Raw genomic sequence first — 14066 nt, 5'->3', positions numbered from 1 at the left:
ATTAAGTGGATTCACGGCTGATTGTACAGCTATACCCAAGAGGCTTGATGAATGACTCTGTCACAGCCTGTAGGGGGGACCACTGATTGAATGCCATAGGCCTCTGCCCCTGGATTCTGCTCTATTCAATATTTTTATTAATGGCATCAAAGTAGACCTAAGAGGGACGTTTATCAGATTTTTCAATGACATAAGGCTGTGAAGGATATTTAATACGGTAATAGGCCAATGCAAAATTCAAAATTCCCTCAACAGGCCGACAGGCCATGGTGACGCCAAAAAGATGCAATTTAACATGGATAAATGTAATGTCCTACATTAAGGTTCCAAAAGAAATCAACTGTTCAAGTTCAAGATGGAGGAATATATGGCTTTGCCACAGTTCAGAGAAATATCTGAATTTTTAATTGAACACAAAAAAAGTGCCTCTTTTTAGTGGAAAGAACATAAGATGACAGGTCAGAAGGGGAAAGGAATATACATATAATACAGATCAGCTCAGTTACCTTACTGTTTCAGTCTTACAAGTTTGGTGATTATCTCCATTTTAGAAGTGAATAGACTGGGGCTCAGGGATTTTAGGAAGCTGCCAAAGTAGGTGACAAAGTCAGGAGCTGACTTCCAAAATTCGTGCTCTTTATACGTATATCATTATATCCTGCTGCCATTTCTCACTCAGAGGCGCTGTGAGGCTCAAGTGAGACAATTTTAAAAGAAGTACCTAGCATGGTGCCCAGCCCACATCTTCTGCTCAGAAGTTGTTGGTCTTTCCCCAGAGACTCATTTAGCTGTAAGGCTATGTGCTCATTTAAAAGACTGGTACTTTATTTACTACAGTATGAGCCCTGCAGTTTATTCTAAGTCTTTTCAAGTTTATCCATTAATATATCTACCACAGAAATGATTCTGTTTTCTTATATTCCTTTTACTCTCACTATTATTCCAAAATCCTTCATGCCAGAAGGGGAAGCCCTGGCCAGGAAAAGGTAGTGGGAAATTTGAGGGCAATCTGAAATCTGTCAGTCAGTAATGATTCCTAGATAATAAAAACTTTTTTTTAAATTAAGGTAATTTTCAAGGGCTGCATTAGTGGTTCAGTGTTGCATATTTACATGAAAAAACCTCAATTACCTTTAGATAATGGGGTGGTGTGTTAAGTAACCTTAGTATAATGATATGCATATAAAATGTACAAAATTTTCACTTAATTCAATTATTTAATGAGTGTATCTTATGGTTTATATGACACTTTTTTCCCATTGTTGGAGCCTTTATTGGAATTTTTTCTAAATATATATTACCTTATATATTATATTATACATAATATGTTATATATATTATATTTGGCATTCTTCCTAAATATATGTATTTAGTAATATAACATACATATAAATATAATATGTAAAATACATAAGAATTCCAAATGTTATATATAATACATGTTCTTCCTAAACATATAATATATATTGCCTATATGTATAATATATGTAAATATTTAGGAAGAATTCTAAATATTATATATGATATATATTATACATAATATGTAATAATCTCTATATATCTAATATATATACATAAACAACTTTTGCTCCTCCCCTGCCTAAGTGCAGTTAATTGAAGGTCCTTAATTCTTTCCTTGGTATCTGGAATATCACATAGCACCTGATTCATGCTGTGTGAAGACCATTTGTCACTGGGCCACAGTGCCGCTGCAGAAGGTGGCTGAGGAATGCACGTTGGCCCCAGCAGCATCCCAGGTTTTTCTCTTTTTAATAAATACTTAGGAGCAGCTGTTTGTCATTGTCTCTTGCACCAAAAGCAAGGGCTGACAACATTAGCTATCTAAAAGTCCCAGTTAATGGAGGGTTTATTGTAAAAAAATAATTCTTTGAGGGAGAGGGGCAAGCTCCTTTTAATATTCTCTCCTTCCTTCTCCTTGCCTAGGCCAGCCACGATTCACAAAGCTGGAGGATGGAGAGTCATTAAAAAGACGGAGTCATTAGGGGCTGACAGTCCTAGTCCTGTTCTCCCATCCTGGTGTGGAGAGGGATAGCCACGGTGAGCGACCAGGTTGCCCTGTGCAGTGGATGAGAACCTCCGCTGTAAACTCTCTTATAAAGATATGCAAAGAAGTAATGTTTCTGGTGTTGAAGGATCCTTTGGGGGCCAGAGCACTTAATCTGTGATAAAATGGGACCCGTCCTTCAGGTTTTTAAGGCTTATGAGCTGTGCCTTCTTTTTGGAATGGCCTTCACCTCATCTCTATCTGGTGAACCTCTACTCATCTTTCAATATGTCAAGACCAAGTTCAAATATTACTTTCTGAAAGATGAAACTTCTACCAACACCCCTGTCACCCAATCCCCTGCCACCTGTCACACTGTACTACAGCTAGGTGTTTGCATGTTTCCTTCTCTAGGCCAAAATCTTGAAGGCAGAAATAAGTCTTATTCTTTTTTTTTTTTTTGCGGTACGCGGGCCTCTCACTGCTGTGGCCTCCCCCGCGGTGGAGCACAGGCTCCGGAGGCGCAGGCCCAGTGGCCACGGCCCACGGGCGCAGCTGCTCTGCGGCATGTGGGACCCTCCTGGACCGGGGCACGAACCCGTGTCCCATGCATTGGCAGGTGGACTCTCAACCACTGCGCCACCAGGGAAGCCCAGTCTTATTCTTTTTGTATTCCTTCCATGCAGCTATTATAAAACGGCTCAAAACTAAACCAAACCAGACCAAAACAAATCTCAAAACAAATCACAGCAATAGACCTTTGAATGACAGTATCAAATTAGTCATGCTCCAAGAAAAAAATATCAACTTAGCGCAGTGTATGAAAAAATGAAGTATATTTATTTTGTATCAGGTTTATAAGCTTGTTGATCAAATATATGAGCTCAAGGCGAAAAAGCAAAAAGAGCAATGCTTTCTGAAAAGGAGATGCTGAACTATCAAATGGAAAAGTTATATCCCTACTTGTCAATATAATTCATTATAATTTACAAGCCTCCAATGAAAACCAAGCAATAAACAATGATTTAGTATGTGGTTGAAAACAGGGTTTAATATGCAATTGTCACTGAACTCATTACACCTTCATATAATGTCATTCGCACAGTGAGAGATTATTCATTTTTACTTCAAGATAATCCTAATATTAAGCTGGACAGAAAACAACATATGATGAAAACTTGGTAATTCATTCTTATGTTGCCCTAGAATGATGACAGTACAGGGCATGTCTATAATTAATTAATATAATGTTATTCACATAGTGGGCACTTGATAGCCATGAAATGCATAATTAATGATGAAAATGCCATAGTGTTAATATCAAACCTACTGACTACATCAACAATTTTCCACCCATGCTTAAATTAAATCTTCCTGGTTCAATCTTCATGGGATTCAAGTAATTTGTCATTTTTGATGATGAATTTAAATGCCGAAGTTTATTTCCAATATATGAAAAATGACTGTTTGCCATAGAAGTATTTAATCTCAATTTAAAAAAAGAATTTCCTAACAGTATTTCAGGCAAAATGCCTCAATTACTGAAATCTCATATTTTAATTCCTTGAGATGAAAGTGGCTTCCTTTCCCCAGCATTTAAAAAAATTTTTTATTTTCAGTACATTAAACTGACTGATAAAAACATTCTAAAAATGTACAATTTTTCCTTTTTAATAAAGTATAATAAAGCATAAAACCCCCCCAAAACAGGATACTTGACATTTACAGTTCATTCTTGCTTTTATTTAGGCTTAATCTCTCCTCTCATCAAGGTTCATAAAAAATGGTATTTATATCTCTTGAACACGGACAGAATGTGTTGAAGGCTCCCTGTGGGAAAACCATGAGCAGAGGTAAATACTGCAAGATCCTTAGCTCCTTGACTGCAGTGTCTCTTAGGGAAATGTTGCTTATGAGAGATGCTAATTAAGGAGGCTGGGAGAAAAGAGATGTTACCTTTCCAAACACAACATTTGAAAACCAAGTATCATTAATACAGTGGTTTTATGAAGCACTTAAATCTTACATAAGCATGGCTTAGTTTTTGTTTCCTAAAAAAAGACAGCATTTGGGCAAACCAAAAGCTGAATAATTTAAATTGTGAATTTGAAAGAAAAACAAATTGCATCTAGCTAGGAATTTAATAAAATGCAACTTTCAAACACTTTTCCCCCATTTGATAATCATTTACATGGCTACTTGCAAAATCTCTAGTCACGCAGAAGCTGAAAAAGATGGTTTTAATTTTAAAATAGTAACACTGCACTCATTTATGAGGATTTTTGCAGGGAGAAGAGTTTTATAAACTATTCGTTTCAATATGAAAGGGCTTAAATTCAAGAGTGTTTAAACTTAGAATTTGAAGTTTTCCCTTGGAATGGCCTCATGGCTAGTATCTTGTCTATATACAAGGTCAAAATAGATTTATGTCTCCAGTTAATTTGGACTGATTGCCAAGCAAGTTATTAGGAAGCTGGAGTATCTGAATTGATCATTAAGACAAGAGAACAAATGGGCTTTGTCTGATTAGTTCAGTTCACTTGACGATTAAATCATTACGCCTGCAGAAAATTCACCTGACTTACAAATGAGACAGACAGACGGACAGTCACCCCCATGACATACTTTCTATTTAGAACCCTATCTTAATTAAATGAAAAAAGTCAATTTTCAAAAGCTCAGCATTAAGCATTTTTTGTTGCTTATTTCTTTGCCGAATTACCTCTCAGGAAGTGGAAGAGCTTCATGTTGCCATCCTTCCTGATCTACTGTCAGGTTCTCCACAACTGGAGACTTTTGGGAAGATGGATAATTAGGTATTAAATATCAGAAATTATAAGTGCCGGGTCTTCCGTTAGCAAATACTCCTCTTCAAAATGTTCAGTTCGATCTTTGATTAAAATTTCAGCAGAAGGTTTCCTTTGGAGGCTTGGAAGTTATTTTCCACATGATGGAGGTGATGGAGATGATAGAGGCAACATTTAAGGGGAAAAAAGACTCTCTCCAGTTCTTTCTGCCCAGCCTGCCAATAGTGCCATCTTCACAGCACCCAGGCTGGCCAAGACCTAACCTCACACTGAACAAGGGAACAACGCTTTTCTTTGTTTTTTTTAAAGTATTTTTTTAAAAACATTTTTATTGGAGTATAATTGCTTTACAGTGGTGTTAGTTTCTGCTTTATAACAAAGTGAATCAGCTATATATATACATATATCCCCATATCCCCTCCCTCTTGCATCTCCCTCCCACCCCTCTAGGTGGTCACAAAGCACCAAGCTGATCTCCCTGTGCTATGGGACTGCTTCCCACTAGCTACCTATCTTACATTTGGGGAACAACGTTTTAGTTAAGTGTGGAGTTCTATTACTTTTGCTACTTAAAGTGCAAAACACTAAAGCAAGAAAGCTTGTTAAGGAACCACAGCATGTTGTACAGAAGTTGGTCACTGTGCCCTTGAAAGAACTGTTACGGTCCCACGGTTCTAGGTTCTTACTGGCAGCTTCTGCTCTGAGAGTCAAACCCCAACAATGCAGCCTGTAGCACGCAGTTATCCATCAGCAAATATGTATCCAGCGTCGGGTGTGTCGTGCTTAGGGGCATACAGAAATGAATGGGACGTAATTATTGCCTCGAGGTGCTCCCCGGTCCAGTGGGGAAAATGAAGTGACAGATGCTCCAAGTGAGTATCTTCACTGTTATGAAAGCTCAGGGTAGGGAGTGACGATCTCTGCCTGTGGGAGATCTTCATGGTGTAGGAGACAGGCTTTCAGGGATGAGTAGGAGTTTTCCAGGTAGAGGAGTAAGGGAAGGGAATTCAGGCAGAAGAGATATCACGTGCAAAAGTGCAGACGTGTGCAAGAACATAAGAACATGACATGTCTGTTTATGGTTTTACGATTTTATTTATGTCCCTGCTCATTTTGGGCAAGGGAGAACTGTATATGTGAGTGGCAGGACAGGAGGCTTGAAGGCGGGTTGTGGCCAGATTTAAGGGCATTTGAAAGAAATTTGGTCTTCCAACTTAATTATATTATGTATTGTATTATATTTGACAACACATGTCAAGTGCTTAGAAGAATGCCTGGCACGGTGTGCACGCTCAGTAAATGTGGACTGTTTTTATTACGGTGAAATCTTTGGGAAGTCAACCAAAGTTTTAAAGAAGGGAAAGGATGAGATTAGAGTTGATGAGATCAGAGATCACTATTGCTCTATAATACTGAATTTGATGTCAGTACTGAGAATGCACTGGAGTAAGGAGATCCTGTCCACAGGCCAGTAAATTGAAGTAATTCAAGTGAGTGAGGATGAGGGCCAGGAATGAGTTCTTGTTCACTGTGTACCCCCGGAGTCCAGTGAAGTGGCTGCATGTAGTAAGTACCCAATACATAGTCACTGAATGAACAAATGAGTGTCAATGAGAGGAGGGAGCAGATCTGAGAAACATTTGGCAGCAGAAAGGGCAGGGATGGGGAGTGTTGGCTGTAAATGGTGAGGGAAAGGAAAGTTTTTTAAGGATGACTCCAGAAAACTGGGCTTGGGAGAACAGTGTTGCAGAAAGGGGGAGGAACAGCGTCGGTGGGGAAGACAAGGCTCTTGTGAATGAGGATTTCTTTCCATGTAGCTGCTGGGTTCAGCCTCTCCTGAGTGTTGAGAAAAAGTGGCCATGGGAGGGCAAAGGAGCCTCTCACAGGCACCTTGTTTAATCCCCACAAACCCTCCCTGAGTTCAGTACTGTTATCCCTGGTTACAGGTAGGGAAACCGAGGAATAAGATGACATATTAACTAGGTGGCAGAGTCCAGATTAAAAACACACACATCTTTCTGCCACAAAGCCTGTGCTTTTGTCAGTCCATCACATTGCCTCCCCTCTTAAAATGAACATTTGGAATAAGGTATATTCCACATTCAGACAGCTTGTGGCTGGGGAGGAGAGGTACCTCTGCAAAGAAACCAAAGCATAACTTAACTTTTGCTTCATTAATACTCCACAACCTGCCTTCCTCATTCACAGAGTTATTATGAGGAACCAAAAAAGACATGGAAATCTTTTGAAAACTATAAAACATTCTATAAAAGGTGATATAAAAAAGAAAAAGAAGAAAATATGTTCAGATTCCTGTTAAGGAATTCTAGAAAAGTGCAAAAGATGAGAGGAGCTGGATGCTGTATTAGGACCATCTGACTGGCAACCACAGTTCAGAGAACTTGCTGAGTTGTTTTTTCTGTCAATTTTCCTAAAACATGAAAATCTGGATTTGAGGTATGGGAAAAGAATGAATTTCGCCTTCCAAAGTCAGAGAGTTCACAACTCTTTTGCTTTCAATACTTTCTCAAAGAGCCTTGGTTCTGAATAAACCTATATTCATACGACTTGTGTCTGCAAAATTCCCTCGGGGACTGGGGTGGGGAGCAAGTGGCCATTGGGTGGGATGTGCGTTATCCTTGTGCCGGACAAAGTCTTTGAACACCACTGAGGGCCCGTGGAGAGGACGGTGATGTGTCTCTACTTGATTCAACTCAGCACCTAGCATGGGCCTGGCACGTTGAAGGCTGTTAGAACCTATGTGTTGTTCTAATGAAAAAATGATGCTAAGCCTGAGACGGTGAGACCAGTGACAGGAAAGCAGAGGGCCACACAGCACCTGGGGGATCTTGTTCCACAGTTAGGCTTCGTTACGATCTGGGACCAGGCATGGAGCAGTGGATTGGCTCACATGTGGACCGAGGCCACCTCTCTGGTCTCATTAGCAAGACATGCTAACCAAAGCAACTGCATGATCCTCACACAAGCCCCAAAGGAGGAGCACAGAAACACCACTCTTCCTCAACCTCGGAGTAGTTTCCTTGCTCTCCTAGTTAAATATGCATGGCATATAAAAATAATTGTGCAGACAGAAGGACTCACAGTTGCTCAAAGTAGACCAGGAAGGTGTTTGGACCATTCAGTGGGTGGTGCGACTGCTAGGAGAATCTGGAATGTGCCAGGGGTGGGAATAGAAACTACTCCAGGAAATGGTACTGTAGGAAACAATTTACATATTTCAGGGCATGGGAGGTTCTGGAACTGCATTTGTTCCCCTGCATTTCTACCAGTGAAATAAATTGTTAAGAGTTAAAACGAGTAGATGATATGTAGTGATATGGCTGGAAAGCCACGTAAGACTAGTTTACAGCCAGGCTCTACGCATAGTTTATCACATCAGATCCTTACAACCTGCATGGAAAGGAGTATTATCCCCTATTTTCCAAGCGAGGAAAGAGGTTCAGGGAGCTTATGCAAGCAATTGAGTCTGTTACATTTCAACACCTGCACTTTCCTTACCATTGGAGCCAAAGCCAGATCACCGTTCAGAACAGAATTCTAAGTTCCTTATTGCAATGGCATTTCTTACGTATTTTTTATACACTTTTGATATACTAGGAATATATTTCTGATGGCCCAGTGACATTGCAAAAATGGTGGCTTCCAAGAGGTGGGGTGCATTTTCCATTTGGAAACACATTAGGGAAGCAACAGTTTTACTTTCTCAGTGTTGACTACAATGGCAGTCATTGAGAATTTCACCCATTTCCCACTGAATGATTTTAATCCTACTAAACAGTCCTTATTTTTTTTTAAAGAAACTATCTCCTTACAAACTGTTTCCTTGCAAAATACTTGTTTTTCAGTAAATATCTTCTCTGACAATTCTAAATAAAGGTACATGAATTCTGCATCCTAGCTATAGTTGCCAAGAGAGTTGAAATATGCAGTAGCCATATTTATAGCGCCAAAACCTGTTCTTCTGATGCTGTATTTTGCTAAACTTCTCATCCCGAAGGGCTTCAGTGCCTTGAATATCCCTACACATCATTTGTTACCGCTTATGTGCTTATTCATCAATTTTTTAAAATAGAAGCCTATTCTGCAACATATTTAATTTTCTGATGTTGAAAAGGATCATTTCTGGTTCTTCACTCAAACTATATGGAATAGCTGACAGAGAGCAGGTACTAAATGAAGAAAATAAATGGAGGCTAAAATAATCTGTTTTTTCATAATTCTACCCATATACAATATCTAGGATTGCATTGGCTTAAAAACTGGGCCCACTTATATAGATACATAACCAGTGTGAAAAGTTTGGGAAAGTGGGATGCAGAATTCAAAACTGGCTCTTGGCCGGTGATTTTTTAAAAACAAGGTCTTCAAATATTTTTGAACTGCAAAATGCCTTTGCTGTCCTCCTCTTACAACTGGTATTGTTGTGTGAACCTGGTGTCCCTTCCAAATTAGTCTGTGGTTCGGAATCCTTAATTATGGGGAGTGTCAATTTTGCTCCCTCAAGAAAAACTGGTTGAGGCACTGTGTTTCTCAAAAAGCATGGTTAGTCAGACCTATACACTCAAGTCCAGGATGGAGTTATGCTCTGAGACTATCATTCTGACTTTTGGGAAGCATCTGCTCTTCTCTGGGCCTTGATTTTCTCATCTGAATCATGGAGTGTCCTCTGTCTCAGATGAAGGTTGCAAACATAGATTACATAATGCCTCAGCGAATGATGTTCTGCAAGGTACTTGTATCAGCAGTTGGGAACATATGTGAGGCCTGATACATCACAGTTTAGTGACTAATTTATATTTTTATGATGTATACCCAGTGTAGCTATGAATAATCTACCACAGTTGTACATATGAGCCTTACAACCATTAACGTTAATCACTTCCCCCTGTTTTTGAGGCAGTATGAGGAATAGAAAGCACACTGGCTTTGATGCAAAGTTGATCCAAGTTTGATTCCTAGCTCTAATATTTAAGGCTGTATCTCAGGGAAGGTGATCCCCTTTCCCAGCTTTGCTTTCTGCATCTGTGAAATGGAGCTGATATCCATACCTCCTTCATAGATCTGCTGTGTGCATGCATGTACATGTGTGCATGTGTCTGGTGCAGGAGTAGTAAATATTGCCTTTCCCTTAGGCCTTATGATTTACTATGACTGTGAGGACAGTGGTGAGTGCTATTATTTGCCTTTTCCTTCTAGAGGTTCTATGGTGTATGTAAGATGAGGGAGGGTGGCCACAGGCAGATCCAGAATAACCTCTGTGAGCCTAGGAGGACAGATGATTGCAACCATCTAGGAACAAAAGAAGCATGAAACAAAATAGTTCTTAAAGCATATTTTCTTCTATGTCTAGAAGAATCTTTAGGAAGGCACGTTATCAAAAGAAAGTTTATATTTGAGAACACAAACGACATATGGCATGAGTGTTTACTTTTATTAAGTCCTACCTGGTGAGAGAAAAGAAAGCAAAATTATGCCACAAGCATTTGTTAAAATACCAACTCTGTGAGAAAGCCACACAATAGGGAAGACAACGATTCATAAGACGTAACCCCTGTGTACAGTGAGTTCTCAGTCTAATGGAGAAGGCTGTATGTACATAAGAAAGCACGTGCCAGGCTGTGATTAGTCCTATATCAAAAGATATTTAAAAAGATTTCCAAGGAGCTAAGGATATTTTAAGCTAGGTCTTGGAGGAGATATAAGATGATCACAGGGAAGGAGGGGGTCAGGAACGGGATACGGTGTGAGCAATGCTTGGAGCATCGCAGATATTCTGATACTGCAGAAGCACAGTGATTTCAGCAGTGGGGACCTGGGTGAGGGGGACACTACAGGGAGCCTTGAAGCTAAAAGAAGGAGGGAAGAACGGATGGACTTTGGAGAGGGAGGGTGGGGATGGACCCAGCACACAGAGAGAATGATTAGCTTTGGAGAGAAGGAGGGACACATGTTTCTGTGAGCAGGTGAGTCTGGGTGTTAACTGAGTAAGTCCAGAGATGGAGCAATGGTAAGTTCTTTTTTTAAAATATCACTTTAGTCAGACAGAGAAAGACCAATATCATATGATATCACTTATATGTGGAATCTAAATAATGATACAAATGAACTTACAAAACAGAAACAGACTCACAGAGATAGAAAACAAATTTATGATTACCAAAGGGGAACGTGGGGGGGGATAAATTAGGAGTTTGGGATTAACAGATACACACTACTATATATAAAGTAGATAAACAACAGAGTCTTACTGTAGAACACAGGGGATTATATTCACTATCTTGTAATAACCTATAATGGAAAAGAATCTGAAAAAGAATATATATATATATATGTATAACTGAATCACTTTGCTGTACACCTGTAACATTGTAAATCAACTATACCTCAGTTAAAAAACCACCTTCTTGGGGTATGACTGACATACAAAACTGTACATATTTAATGGGTACAACTCAACGAGTTTGGAGATAAGTATATAACTGTGAAATTGCCACCACTACCTATGCCCTAAACATACCCCTCACCCCCAAAAGTTTCCTTCTGCCCTCTGGCAGTAAGTTCTAAGAGGACATGTCTAGTTACCGTCACGCTCTTGGTGTGGTGAGAGGCAATGTCATTGAATGAATGAATGAAGGTGGCCGGAGTAAAGGCTTAAGAAGTATAAAATAAAGGTTTGGAGAGCTATTTATGGGGATCAGTAAACATGAAACGAATGAAGGCATGGCATGGCTTCTGATCTCAAGGTATTTGCAAGTGAGTTGAAGAAACATATGTAAGGCCATAATACATATTTTCAAAGCAGAGAAAGTTTAATGAATGGTTCATAAAATAATAAGAATATTCAAAGGGAAAAGTTTGTAGCTACATTTTATATAATACACTATGATGTATCCTGATTTTTCTCAGTGAGTTTTTCCCGCCTTACTGTCATAGCCTGCCTCTATGTGACATTAGTTGTACTTTTAGTTGTATTCGTGTTCCTAACAATGTTTGGTACACAGACAGATTCGGGTGGTTTTAGTAGTTCAGTGTACTCTCCACTTTCTCCCTGAAGCCCTCTCCCCACCCCCAGGGTCTTCAGGTCACAGTTTGGGACCTATTGCACTACGATGCTCCCCAAAGGGAAATGGGGGTGATTAGAGAGGACTGCACTGAGAAGACGGCACTGGATTGTAGCTCTGGAAAAAAAAGCTCTTTGAATCAATGAGAAAGCATAGCTCAGAGTAGAAGAGAGAGTCTGGGACGTGCACAGCATGTTCAGAGGAAATGCTGGCCAGCTGAATGGAAGAGAAGGTTCTTTCAACCGTGCTTTGAGAGGTGAGGCTGGAAGAATAGGTTGGGGTTAGACTCGGTGTCTTAATGCTTTGCTCGTGCATCTGACCCTCACTCCGTGGGTGATAAGGAGCCACGGAACAGGGACAGGATGCTGCTCTTGCACTGCTGGTAACGGATGTCTGAACCTAGGCTCTCCGGCAGATCTAACTAAACACAGCCTTAGCTTACCCCAGTGTTCCTTGAGGAAGCAAGTCTTGTGAGCCATCTGTTTCCCATGGGATGAGAGGAGCATATATTACCCAATTCTATTGAAAAGACTTCCTGTTTCTCTTAGGGTTATTGTCTCTTTCTGGAACTTCAGGCAAGTGGGTAAATGCTTACTTTCATGGACTTTCTTTTTGCTAAACAATGTTGTATCTAGCTTGTTGTGATGCATTTTGCCAAAGACATTTTCATCCCCGTGAACTCATTTGGTTCCTGAGGAAAATAAGGGCTGAGTTCTAGAAGAGCTTTGGGGTCTAATGCCAGCACTTCTGACCTGACAAGTAAGAACAGACAGTTACGGGAGCTCAAGCTACCAAAAGCGACTTCAACAGAACATTCACATATGTGAGAGTATCAGAGCCCAAGTCTTCAAAGAGAAATATTTTGAAAATTCTCACTGGCTTCTGGCAAGGACAGCAAATCCTGATTTTTCAGTTCTTTATAGAAAAAAAGCAAAGATTAACAATATAAAACCTGGGCATTAATCAACTATTTAATAATGCCAGCAAATGAATTGAGTTCTACTGCAATTCATTGTGGGGAGATTAAAGAAAACCTACAAGCTACAAATAAGCCATTATGAACTGTTTACAGGAGTTGAACACGTGAGCTGTGACTGATAATGAATCAAAAGTAAAGCTATGAATGACAACAAACAGGACTCATCAGACGAAGAATTTGATTAGAAAAGTATAATTTGAATGTTGGTTCAATGTTTTCAGTGGTAACAATAGGGACAAATTATCTTCTATGCAATGCATTCTAGTTGCTCAAATTAAAATTGATAACGTATGAGATGACATTTAGATCACTTCAGCCCAGGAGATCTAAAAGTACAGGCTTATGCGGTCTTCTAAACAACTGACATTTATATATTCTATTTTTCTTAAGATCAGTGAAAGCAAAATGGAAAAGGCTCCCTAATATTTTGGCTTTTGGGGAGAGAGACTTTTCAATCTTGCTTATATTTGCGTCAAAATGCTGACATTTTTATTTGTGACAGAAACATTTTCACATACATATTTTGGGCTCACGTTTTATTACACAGAAAATAATTTATTGCCCAGAGAAACAGAAGCCAAATTTAATTGCTTTTATAAGCTGCAATAAGTACAGCTCTCGGAAACAAACGCAAATGGAATGAACAATTCTTACCATATGTTTCACGTAGGCTACTCACGTTTTTCCCTCATTCCAAAATGACTTTAAAAACCTGTTCTGCTAATGTATGTATGCAATTTCTGCAATCTCAAAGATTTAAAAACCTATGCGTTTTCATAGTCCTGAACACCCTAATACACACAGTTTTCATACCTGGATGCTGAGCACAGACACTGAAATATATTCTTCGAACAAAGGAATTGGAAAGGGACCACAAATTTCTCAGTGTATGCTGAAGCTGTCCTGTGTCAGCTTTTCACACAAATGCCGAACACAGGGCCTCTGAATTTCAAGACAAGATGCCATACTTTTACTTCAGTTAGTTTGACCCTTTGTGGTCTATCTCTGCTCCTTGGAGATAAAAGCTTGCCTTGTGCTTACTGAATGAATACTAATGTCTTAATTAAACCTTGATAGAGAAGCACACTACAGCCCTCACTTAAAATATGCACAAAATTAGAAGGGGTTGAAAAAGATCAGGACTTTGTAGGCCCGTCAAAGGAAGAAGAGAGTCACAGTGTCAAAGGCGCATT

At 39.5% G+C, this 14066-nt stretch overlaps 1 protein-coding gene across 14 annotated transcripts in view; it reads right to left on the bottom strand.

The window, feature by feature from the left end:
* Nucleotides 1-14066, bottom strand: part of ANKS1B (ankyrin repeat and sterile alpha motif domain containing 1B) — a 1192652-nt gene that overhangs the window by 102041 nt on the left and 1076545 nt on the right. The gene's annotated exons all lie outside the window — the stretch shown is intronic.

This window comes from Phocoena phocoena, chromosome 11, assembly GCF_963924675.1.
Source record: "Phocoena phocoena chromosome 11, mPhoPho1.1, whole genome shotgun sequence".
NCBI lineage: Eukaryota > Metazoa > Chordata > Mammalia > Artiodactyla > Phocoenidae > Phocoena > Phocoena phocoena.
The sequence above is the reverse complement of the archived record's forward strand: the minus strand, read 5'-3'. Positions and strand labels throughout refer to the sequence as shown.